The 12,910-nt window shown below is 32.9% G+C and overlaps 1 protein-coding gene across 1 annotated transcript in view; it reads right to left on the bottom strand.

Annotated features, from left to right (window-relative positions):
• Positions 1 to 5,084, bottom strand: part of LOC145294081 (uncharacterized) — an 89,436-nt gene extending 84,352 nt beyond the window's left edge. The window contains exon 1 of the mRNA XM_080141140.1: positions 4,843 to 5,084. The gene's annotated coding sequence lies outside the window, so the exon portion shown is untranslated. The remainder of the gene's footprint in view (positions 1 to 4,842) is intronic.
• Positions 5,085 to 12,910: the final 7,826 nt, after the last annotated feature.

Genomic DNA, 12,910 nt, shown 5'->3' with positions numbered 1-12,910 from the left:
TAACAAAAAAATCAACTATAATTACGTTCGGTGTAAAAATGACACATTCTTAATTTGATTCAATCTAAATCAAGATATATAAGTTTGTCATACTGCATTGGTCGCATAACTCTTCCACTTTAAAATTCGATAATTCGATAAATTGTATTTTTACTCGTAATTATTTTTCTAATGGATCATTCGGCATAGTTTTTGGAATTTATACTAATTTCGACATGACACGTAAGTACGTAATAATGTTTTCACCTGAAATGTGGTATTTTAAAAGATCACCAATATAAACAATCACCAAAACGTTTTCTTGCATTGATTAAATTGAACAACTTGATTAAAAAAAAGTAGCATTTTATAACATGAAATCAAAACCAAATATATATATATATATATATATATATATATATATATATATATATATATATATATATATATATATATATATATATATATAGGCAGCATTTTCTCATTTAGACAAATATTATTGAATAGCACGGAATTATTTTGTTTTACAATTTTCCTTTTTATCTTCTCCAATCTCCAAATAGTCCTTTTTGTGTTTTTCTCGAAATTGTATATGTTGGATCCATAATCGCGAAGATTGACTCTCCATCTCTCTTACTCTAGCTCCATATCACAACATTTAAAAGGACATGGCTGCCATCATTCGAAATTTCGAAGAATTATGGTGGAAAATACAAGAGTATTGCAGAGTGAGAGAAATGTAAATAGGCTAAGAATACTCGAAGCATTGTACATTAAAACGAAGAAGCCTCAAATAAATAATATTAATTATGAGTGCAACCGGAACATTTTGAAATGTTTGGGATAAATGTTTAATAATGTATATATGTGTTTGTATATATAAATCTGTTTAATATATGCAAAAAAAAAAAATATTCGCCCACTTAGCTTGTAACAAATTACCACGTGACTAGAAAAAAATATATAAGTAAATAAAAAAAAACAATCCCTACATTTATTTCTACAATATGCATGAGGATGATAGAAGTACTTCTGTCGAAAGTGCTCGCGATTGTGGATCCAACATATACAATTTCGAGAAAAACACAAAAAGGACTATTCGGAGATTGGAGAAGATAAAAAGGAAAATTGTAAAACAGAATAATTCCGTGCTATTCAATAATATTTGTCTATATATATATATATATATATATATATATATATATATATATATATAGTCATCCACATACAGTACTGTTTCGCTGATTCACAGTTCATCAGTGGGGCTAGACACGCAACTATAGGACAATTCCAATATTTCCCCCGATTTCGATACTATTACCGATTCCTTGCTAAATTCCCGATTCCGATACAATTACCAATTCCGCAACAGATTCTTTATAAACTCTAAATATTTAACTATGAAATATTTTTTTCACACTTATAGTAAAAACACGTCTTAACTGTGCATAAATTTTTCCAAGCATAAAAAATACATTTGTAAGGGATGATCTATAGATTTTAGTTTTTACTATTGATTAAAAATCAATAAATATTTATTGATTAAAAATCAATAAATATTTATTATTTTATCATTAATACCAGCAGTAGAAAATAAAAACTAAATAAATAAACCGAATCATAGCCCCCCCCGCCTCCAAACATAAGCGAACACCCAACAGGTCAATACATACTTACCAAGAAATCATCTCACCAACGAGACGCCAAAAACTTTAACATTAAGACTCGAATTTTAAAGTAAACCCCCTCCTCCTACCCCCACATATTCCCCTTCCCCTCCATGTATCCTTATGCCCTCAGTCACACCAGAAATGAACTTCCCAGACCCTCCCCCACAAGTTCCTTAAACTCCAAAACTAACACATTACCGACATACCAAGCGCCCCCTCCCACCTTCCCCCCTGGTTCCCTTCCTCTCTTTCTTCCGCCCTCCTCGCACGCCCTGACCTCATTCACTCTTTCACTCTTTCATCCCATAATAACGAACATTTCAGTAAAAGTCTGAGGAAGCTACAGACGGCAAAAACAAAAAAAACAAAAACAAAAACAAAAACAAAACGGCCGGTAGCTGAAACAATAATGTAACTTAACAGAAAGATACGGTAATAAAAAATAATATATATATATATATATATATATATATATATATATATATATATATATATATATATATATATATATATATATATACTTTTGTCGGCACACTTATATTATATATGTATGTACTTTTATAAGATATTTTAAGTGTAAAATTTAAAAGTAAAAATTAAAGTACATTTCGACGTTGGATAAATAAAATTTTAAACCTATGTTTGATATTTTATAATAATACCGGGAAGAAAAAGAAAGGTTAATCTGGTGACACGTAGGAGCTAAAAACTTATAACATGAGACATTATTAAAGGAAGTGGTGGGGGACTACTTTCTTGCGATTCAACTGCCTCAGTTTATAGCATACCCCCTTCACAAACCGAGGACAGAAGATATAAAATGTAGTATCAGAACACTAACATATACTACACTTTGATCATAACTATGAATATTATTGTGAGCCATATCATATTTTTTTCGAAAATGGCTACATTTTATTTACCGATTCACGCGTAACTAATTTAATTTATTAATTTATTATTTTACTAGCAAACCGCCCGGCGTGGCCCAATCGTAAAATACGCTTAAATATGATATTTTAATTTATGCTGACTTCATATTTATAATTATAGAGTCATTAATTATTATATTGTAACCAATATATAGTAGTGATTAAAAAGAAAAAAAAAATGACTTGAGTGCTATCAGCTGGAACCGAAACCAAAACATGTAACTCTCAAGCTTTATTCGTTACCATCTGAGCCACCAAATTAGCACTGTCGATAACCTCGTTATAATCATTGGTTTTTTCTCTTGGATACTTGTAACCTGGAACTGAAATAATAATTATTATTTAATTGTAATTATTAAGCCGTTTTAAGAATACTTAAGGATTTGCACTGTCTGGAAAATATAAACTGACAATTGTTTGGTTGCCCAGAAGTAAAGGCTTAGCAAATGGAGTCAAAGATGGCATCGTAGCTGGGTTCGAGTCTTCTGACCGAACAGAAATTGTCACCTCCTACACTGATGATCGCGTAAGCATAAAACACTAGTGCTGGTAGGTATAAAATAATAATTATTATTTAATTATATTTATCAAGCCCCTTTAAGAATACTTAAGGATGGATAATGTTTGGAAAATATAAATTAAGAGGTAGTCAATTAGCGTTTATCCCACGTTTACGATTTCTACTCGTTCGAACACTCTGGATTGTCTAATGTCTGCACCCGAATTGTTCATCTGTTAGTTGTTAATTCCCTTCATTCCTACACTGATGATTGCGTTAGCATGAAACACTAGTGTCTGTAGGCATAAAAGAATTATATATATATATATATATATATATATATATATATATATATATATATATACATACAATATAATGCTGAACGTGTGTGTATGTGGTCACGAACAGGCTCCTATATGGTTGACTATTATAGAACACTGATAACATAATGATAGAAGATGTATTGAGACATTTGGAATGGGTATGTTTGATCTGGCAGAACGGTGGTTCATTAAAATTGTGGGGTCTGCGTTCGCGCCTGGTCTCTAAAGTATGGAAGTAAAAAATTTAAAAATGAAAAAAAAAACAAAAAAAAAAACGGTGCGAGTAAAAAACAAAACAAAAAACAAATATATTCTATTAAAAAATAATTCTTCAAAATCACTGGATTCGGCATTAAATAACCCGAAAAGGGTTAATATGCCGTAAAACAAACAAACAAACAAAAAAAACCAACCAGAGAGGGTATAGCACACATGGTCTAGCACAGTTGTATCTAAGTTTTCCTTGCAGGTGAATCAAGGTAATGTTTATGTAATGAACTCATATTCATTTTTCCTTCTATTTCAATTTGTGGAAACATTTTGTATTTACATTTGAGAACACGCATTCATTTTTTTTTGCTATTTCAATTTATGGAAACATTTTGTGTTCATCAAAGATATTAAAAAATAACAGAAGCTGGTGTATCCTGTGGGTATTTTCTGAAATAAATGTGATCTAAATCTAAGATTTTACAATTTTTCCTTAGTTTTATAATTTATTGTATTATTTTATATAAATATCAACAAGCTACAAGTGATTCAAACTGTTCAACGGGGACTGTAGATGTATCGTGAACCAGCAGGATAACTATATTCTATAAAATAATAACGCTATAAACATTTTTGTATTGGGGTGTGTAAACACCTCATGGGACAATCTAGGTTTGTACACCCAGCTGACTAACGCAGAATTAATGGCCCATATCGTGCTAAATCTGCTTAGTGCAAACGACACTCAAGATGAGAACAGTAGTCCAAAGAAGCCAAACAATACGAATAATCAATCCTCATTAAAAAAATGCAGGATATCAAAATAAAAAATAAAATAAAATAAATAAATAAATAAATAAATAAATAAAATAAAACAAAACAAGAAAGTACGTAAAAATCAGAACATAATCTTTCTGATGGAAAAATACTTGTCTGGCTAGTAACAGTTACTTTTGTATTTGTCTGCTTCGGTAAAAGTCGGGAGTTGATCCGGCCTTTTCTGTTCGAAATCGAAACAGTTTACGTCACAGACACGTCACGACCTCAAATCTGTGGATAGTTTTTTTTTTTTTTTTTTTGCTGTAAATAATTAACGTGTTTAACTTAGTAAATTACAACGTGAATTGGAGTCATATAAACATTTCTTTTGCTTGGGTCGATATTTCGAGAAACACCTGACTTTGTTCAGAAAAAAAAAAAAAATGAAACGGAAATATAAATTGACTTACTTTGCTATCTGCTGTTCACTGAAAAAAAACAAAAAAACAAAAAAAAACAAAACAAAAAACAAAACAAAGGAAAATAAATGCCTATTAATAATAACACCAGGGCGATTCCTGTTTTGTCATGTTTAAGAAATCTCTTTGCTCGTATAAACAAGAATTACTCTTTTATATCGTTGCTATTAATATTACAGAGTAAAGAGGGATGGACAACGATGCGTTTTGATTAGTTGATTAGTCAAGACTTCCTATCATTATTGTAAAGATTGTTTCATCTACACATAAAACTGCCAATCCCTTTCTTTAGTGGTGACACACGTTTTTGAAAAAGAAAAGAAAATAAAAGATAGGAAAAAGATAACGACAGAAACATTCATCTATTAGGTTGGTGCAAAAATAATGTCTTTTTTTTTTGACATAAAGAAAAAAACACATTATTTTTGTAGCAATTTAAATTAGCACTACTAGCAGGCCGCCCGACGTTGCACGGTCGTAAGATACGCTTAAATATATCTTACTTCACGCTGATTACGTATTTATTATTATAAAGACAATTCTCTATCAATTTTTAAATTGAAGCTAATATATGATCGTGAGATAAAAACTAAAAAAAAAAAAAATATGACTTTGGTGCTATCAGCTAGAATCGAAACCAAAATATACAACTCTCCACCCTCATTTCTTAGCCTCTAAGCCACACCCCTAGCTTGCTTGCCAGGACACTATATATACAAATGTAGGCAAATTTTGGCATATTTTATTGGTTTGAAAATGCAGTTTTTTACTAATTGTCATAAAATTTTAACCATAGAATAATATTATAATTTAAAAACAAACTCGCAAATTTTCATGTAGTTTTGTTCCATAGAACCAAAAATATGGGCATTTCGATATTAAATTACTAGCTACTAGTATATAATTATTATAGTAAAAAAATAATTATATATATATATATATATATATATATATATATATATATATATATATATATATATATATATATATATATACATATATATATATATATATATATATACTAGCAAAAGTACCCGTCGTTGACTGGGTTAAAAAATAGCCTACAGAAAATGGACTCTAATTTATGAAAATATGATAGGTTATGAAAAGGAAGGGCTGTAAAGAGATAGCTTCGAATTTGGGGGTATCAAAACCAAAGCAAAATATGATGAAAGTAAAAATAAAATAGATAAGCCTCATAATTTATTATATCATACCTGTTCACACTGAAACACTTATCAAAATATTCTGTGGATCTATATTAAAAAAAATCTTGTTAAACTTTGTGACATATTTCCATTCTATGGAGGTCAGACGCGAACGAACACCTCATAATTTTTATTATACCATATTTCTTCAACCTGAAACATAATTATCAAAGTATACTTACGCAGATAGATATGAAAAGTCTTTATTAAAGTTTGTGCCTATTTCCATTCTGTGGAGGCCAGGCGCGAATGCAGACCCCACAATTTTATTATACCATCCCTATTTAAGTAAAAACATACTTATCAAGTATTATTATGTACATCTATATAAAAAACCCTTGTAAACGTTTTTTTTAATTTTTTAATTTTTTATTTCCATACTTTGTGGATCAGGCGCGTACGCAGACCCCACAATTTTAATGAATCATCATTATGCCAGATAAAACATACACATTCCTGTGTCTCGATACATCTTCTATCATTATATGTGATCAGTTTTCTATAATAGTCAACCATATAGGAGCCTATTCGTGACCAGACACACACACAGACGTTCAGTATATATATATATATATATATATATATATATATATATATATATATATATATATATATATATATATATATATATATAAGATCCTATATTTTCAAACTAATAGAATATGCCCAAATTTGCTTACATTTGTATATATAGTGTAATGGCAAGCCAGCTTTAGTTTTGCTGCTTTGGGATGAATTTTACTTAGGATTTTAATTCGCTTGGTTGTCTCCACTATTGCCTTGCCATCCCACGAATATATATGACACGTTTCAAGACTCCAAGCATAGTTTTGGGACACAATTGCCATTTTAGGTCAATTTTCAAAACAGATAATGTATAAGTGTTATACCATTTTTCTAAACCAAAATTTCACGAGGAATCCAATAAAACAAAAACGAATACAAAATTTTGATGGGAAACCATGTTTTCAAGCAATTCTTTCATGACGGCCGGAATCGCACTTCCCGTTTTTTTGTCCCAAGAACCGTATCCTGCAGATTGCGAAACTATTTAAGAAAATTACTCAAAACCTATCAATCATAAGTGTTAGGCCATCTTTCTTAACCAGAATTTTGTGAGGAATCCAAAAATAAGGGAGAGAATACCAGATCTTGATGAGAAATTGCCTTTGACATATAAATCATTCACAAGGGAAACCCTCAAAGCAAAAATGAAGGGTGAGTCACTTAGTTTTCAACCCTGTTGGAGGGAATAGTTGTGGAAACCTATCAGAAGTGATATGACCACTTTGTTAGCACATAATTTGGTATCAACTGTGAAAAATACTGCTGGGGGACAAATTTGGAGAAAAAAAATATTACTGTAAAAAAAAATGTACGTCTTCAATTTGGCCAAAATCAAAAATTCCTGATATACAAGTTGTTCAGATTGATATTAGTGACAAGTTGTATAGAAGGGATTTTTGATTTTTCGAAAATTGAAGGCAGGTTTTTTTTTTTACAGGAAAAATTATTTTCGGCTTCACTATTCACCCGGTCAAACAAAACGTGCAATATTTTGGGAACCGCTAGCCAGTTGCTGCTGTTCTAAAGCTTAAATGAAAGCTAACTGATCAAGGTTACTGAGAAATGACCATAGGGACAGTGCTTGCTTCGTTTGTCATCATTTTAGAGGGATCTTTGCCAAAAAGACGCATTTTTTGACCAAAATCGGGAAAAAATTGTCACAGCCTGTAATTGAGGAGAATGGGTAAAATTCGAAGAGAGTTCTATGAGCAGCGTTTTTTTTGCACAAATGCAATTTTATACTATTTTTGAACGAAAATGATTATTTATTTCCCTTAGTTTCATGTCTAAAAGTGATTTTTGGCTCTTCTTTGTGGTGAGGTAACAAAAATTGTCACTAAAATATCTCCATTTTAGGCATTTTTTTCAGTTATATCATTTTTTTCCGGTTGAAAACAGGTATATTAACCATATAAACCTATGATTTTCTGAAAGACAATTTAGTTTTGCCTCACATATCACAAGAATAGCTTTGTAGATCATTGTGTGACTGATCAGTGATTTTTGACTTCAATTGTCCCAAAACTATGCTTAGAGACTTAAAACGTGTCATATATATATATATATAGATATACCACATTTTTTTTTGGCAATTTTTAAAGTTCCAAATTTCAGCGATTATTGATCAGAATTTAACAAATGAAGGATCGTGGGAAAGGTAATGAGTTTCCTCTAGAATCGCACATTGGGAATCATCCATCATCCATTTTTTGTTCACTTTTTTACAGCCATAAAATGCTTCAATCACCGTCGTTTGTTTTTTTAGTTTTGCAATGAATTACAAAATATCTGATATTTCCCCAAAAACCTCTGCCTTGATGCAGGGGAAATTAAAACTTGCTAATATGATTTCAAATGATCAGAAATAAAAACAAGGGGAGACTTGATTCCAAACTTCTATTATTTTAAATTCCTTTATCTTATTGTGTTTTATATCAGATAAATATCAACCATAAATATTTCTCATGTTATATCTCCCCTCTTTGGAAATTCTAATGGATCTTGTTCCCCCCTCTTTCCTTCTCTTCCTTTCTTACACCTTCTTTTTCTGCCTTCGCTTTCAATGTTTGGAGTTTTAAATCTCAGCCAACTCCCTTCCTTCCCCTAAATCTTAGCATGTTTTATTTTTTAAACAAATAATTTTCTCATCTTTCATTTAAGAACTGGACTTCTTCAGTGAAAGACAAACTTTATTAAGTTGTCTGATGAGGACTTGTGGTCTTGACCGACCACCTGTCCGAAACATTCGCATGTCCAGTGTCGCAACCATATAAATTTGTCTATATACAGAAAAAAAAATATATATACATATTTTTTTTTTTTTTACATGGGGGTCACCACTTATCAAGGCCCGGAGGCGGCTCAGGGATAAGGGTTATTGCGTGTACAGTAATCAATGAGATAGTATTGTAGTAATCATTAGTATTGGGGGTTTTGATAGAGTGTCTTACTTAAGGGGCGGTTTGTCAGGAATTTGTTTATGTTGAACTTGAATCCAAGTTGTAGTCAGGTGTGAAACAGGCAAACGGAAGAGAGTTCCACAGTTGTGCACTTCTGAGAAAGAAACTCTGCTCATGGAATCTACATTTGGATTTAGGCACAGATAAAGAGTGGGGAAAATTACTGACAGTAGTTTCAGTCAGGCGGGTGTTTCTCGTGAAAGATTGGCCAGGGGGGACGAGAGATTGGAGTTCAGACGAGCACTTGCCATGGAAATAACGATAAAACAAAGATAGGCTCGCAATGTCTCTCCTGTGGGAGAGAGGCTGCAGGGAAGAGAAAAGGGCATCCCTCACTAAACTATGAAGTCTATTTTATACTCTGTCAAGGCAGGATAGGCTGTTTTTAGCAACTCCTGCTCAGATGTGGCAGCAGTACTCCATCCTTGGACGTATTTGGCTTTTATACAGATAGAGAATTGCATCAGTAGTGAGATATCTTCTGGAGCGGTAGAAGGATCCCAACATTTTCCCAGTGTCCTTGGCAACAGATTTGATGTACGTGTTCCATTTCAGATCAGGAGTAAAGGTGAAACCCAAAAGCTTGTCAAAACATAGAGCCTTCCCAAGACGAGAGTCATCCATTTCAATTGATGCCAGATGAGGATCAGAGCGTTGATGATGTAAAGATAGAAGCTTGGTTTTAGATGCATAAAAGTAACCAGCCACCTCTTCGCCCACTGTACCACATGCTCAAGATCAGAAGAGAGAGAATTACTCTTATGAACCTATTGGAGAGAAATGATTTAATGATTGAGAAAACATTACCAGTGATACCGTAGCTGAAAATCTTGTGAAGTAGGCCTTTTTGCCATACCTTATCGAAGGCCTTCAATATGTCAAGAGCAATTTCCCTAGAAAGGAAGCCTTTGTCAAGAGATTCACTAATCCTATGAGATATTACCGTTAGCACATCTGCTGTAGATCTTGTGGAGCGGTAGCCATATTGCGTGTCACTAAGAAGGTTATTTCTGCTGAGGTGGTTGACTACTTCTCTATTTAATATGGATTCCAGCAACTTACTCATAACACACAGGAGACTTATTGGTCTGTACTAAGAGGGAGATGACTTTTCACCTGAATTCTTAAATACAGGGCATACTGATGAGGTTTTCCAGGGTGTTGGAAAGCACTTTTCGTTAAGGCAACGCTTAAAGAGTTTTGTAAGTATGGGGGCAAGTTCTGGTTGGAGCTTTTTCAGCACAATGATTGGAATGCCGTCAGGGCTAGTTGCTTTACTGGAATCAAGGTTCTTGATTAGCTTGGCGACCTCATGCACAGATATTTGTATGTTGCATAGTGTGTTGTCTGTTATAAGAGGAAATCCAAGGAGTTGATGGCCTTCGTCGCATAGGGTAGAATTAGCTGCAAAGTTCTTGGATCTGATTAATCGTTCCAACACTATATATATATATATATATATATATATATATATATATATATATAAACACACGCACACACATACATATATATATAAACACACACACATTATATATATATGCATGTATATAAACACACACACACACACACACATATATATGTATGTATGTATATATATATATATATATGAACAAACACACACTTGATATATATATATATATATATATATATATATATATATATATATATACTATTGTCATATCTTAGACATCGGAGGTAAATAAAAAATTATTATTTTAAAACCAGAAAATGTCAAAGAAAATTTTATTAAATGAATAATTTTTTTTTCTGTTAGTGACAGCAAGTCTCCTATTTTTAAAATTTGTGCCAACCAGCGTAATCTGCACATTAATTCAGACCGACTACAATCGTCAATAAGGACAAACGTTTTTTTCTTTACTCCACGAGGATTTTACTCCTAAATAGTATAACATCTAAAATGAAGAGGAATTCCCTCTCCTCCCCAACAAAAACACTATAATCAACAGTTTTTTCTTTGATAAAATTGTGCAAAAGTCTCAGTAAACAACAAGAACAAAAATGATTTTATCATTTAATAAAATTTTTCTTGGCATTTCCTGGTTTTCAAATAATTTTTAATATATATATATATATATATATATATATATATATATATTGAACTGTCATTCCTTTTTTAAAAGATCGAATTGCCCGATCGTCGAAAACAAGATTCAAGGAAGGGCGCACGGTCTACAGAGTTTTCAAATTATATAGATAAAAGTGACCTTGTCTGTCTGTTAAAGGAACGGTATCTACCAAACTCCTCTGTCAATTTTTTTTATGGAGAGAGATGCACATGCAGAAACAATTTCCACATTTTTTATGAAAATTGCATTTGAACTATAAATGAATCCAAAAGTGAATGAGTATTGAAAATTTCATGAAAATTAGTTGATTTACTAAAGTAGAATCTCTTTTTTGGCGGTTGGGGGGTGGAAGGTGGAAGGAGTATTTTACAGACGGTATTAATTTATAAATTTACAAAAAAATATCTATACAACATATTTCATTTATTTATCTGTTCTAAAAGGAGGAGGTAATTCTGAGGAGAATCAAAGACTACACTTTAACATACACGTACCTCCCCTAAGAATATAAAAATAGACACGATCAAGTAGGGAAGGCAGTACATTGGGAATTATGCAAACAACTGATAAATAGCATAAGGACAAACCGGCAGCAGTACTTGAAAATGAACATCGCAAAATCCCATAAGACATTGATATATAAAGAGATAAGTCCATCCAAGCAAGAAGACTGGATGTCATACTAGTTAACAAGAAAGAAAAGTCCTGACAAGTCGTAAATTTCGCCATACCAGCAGTTCACAGAGTGCAGATCAAGTGCAGACCAAGTACGTCCAAGGATGGAGTACTGCTGCCACATCTGGGCAGGAGCTGCTAAGAACAGCCTATCCTGCCTTGACAAAATAGGCTTCGTGGCTTAGTGGGGGATGACCTTTTCTCTTCCCTTCAACCTCTCTCTCACAGAAGAGACGTTACGAGCCTGTCTTTGTTTTATCGTTATTTCCATGGCAAGTGCTCGTCTGAGCTCCAATCTCTGGTCCTCCCTCACCAATCTTTCATGATAAACACCCATCTAGCTGAAACCACTGTCATTAATTTTCCCCACTCTTTATCTGTGCCTAAATCAAAACATAGATTCCATGAACAAAGCTTCTTTCTGATAAGTGCACACCTGTGGTACTCTGTTCCGTTTGCCTGTTTCCTACCTGACTACAACTTGGATGTCTTCAAGTCCAACATAAACAAATTCCTGATGAACCGCCCCCTTAAGTAAGACACTTTATCAAATCTCCAATACTAACGTACTGTACATGCAATAAATCTTATCCCCGAGTGGCTTCCGAGCTTTGATAAGTGGTGACTACCTTGTAAAAAAAAAAAAAATGATGTAGAAGCAGAGCAAATGCACTGAACTGGCCAGAGAGATTAAAGGGATATGAAAGATGGAGGAAGTCAAGATAACGTCACTAATTCTAGTCTCTCGTTCCTAGACAAGGTTTAAAAGAGAGTCGCCAATCTGATAGGTCCTGATCTGTCATCTAAGCTTCAGTCTCTGTCCCATCAACGAAATGTAGCATCCATCTGCCTGTTCTACAAGTACTTTAATGGTGAATGCTCCGACAAACTGCAAGCACTCATACCCCCTTGACGTAAATACCCCCGACAAACCCGACAAGCAGCTAAATCACACCCCTTCACAGTAAAGATCCCTAGATGTAAGAGAGCCTTCTACTACAGTAGTTTCTTCCCCATAACCGCTAGACTTTGGAATTCCCTTCCACGTTCCTGCTTCCCCAAC

The sequence above is a fragment of the Euprymna scolopes genome, chromosome 15 (genome assembly GCF_053919585.1).
Source record: "Euprymna scolopes isolate OS-2025 chromosome 15, ASM5391958v1, whole genome shotgun sequence".
NCBI classification, from domain to species: Eukaryota; Metazoa; Mollusca; class Cephalopoda; order Sepiida; family Sepiolidae; genus Euprymna; species Euprymna scolopes.
Note: the sequence above shows the minus strand (reverse complement) of the source record. Positions and strands in the feature narration are given on the sequence as shown.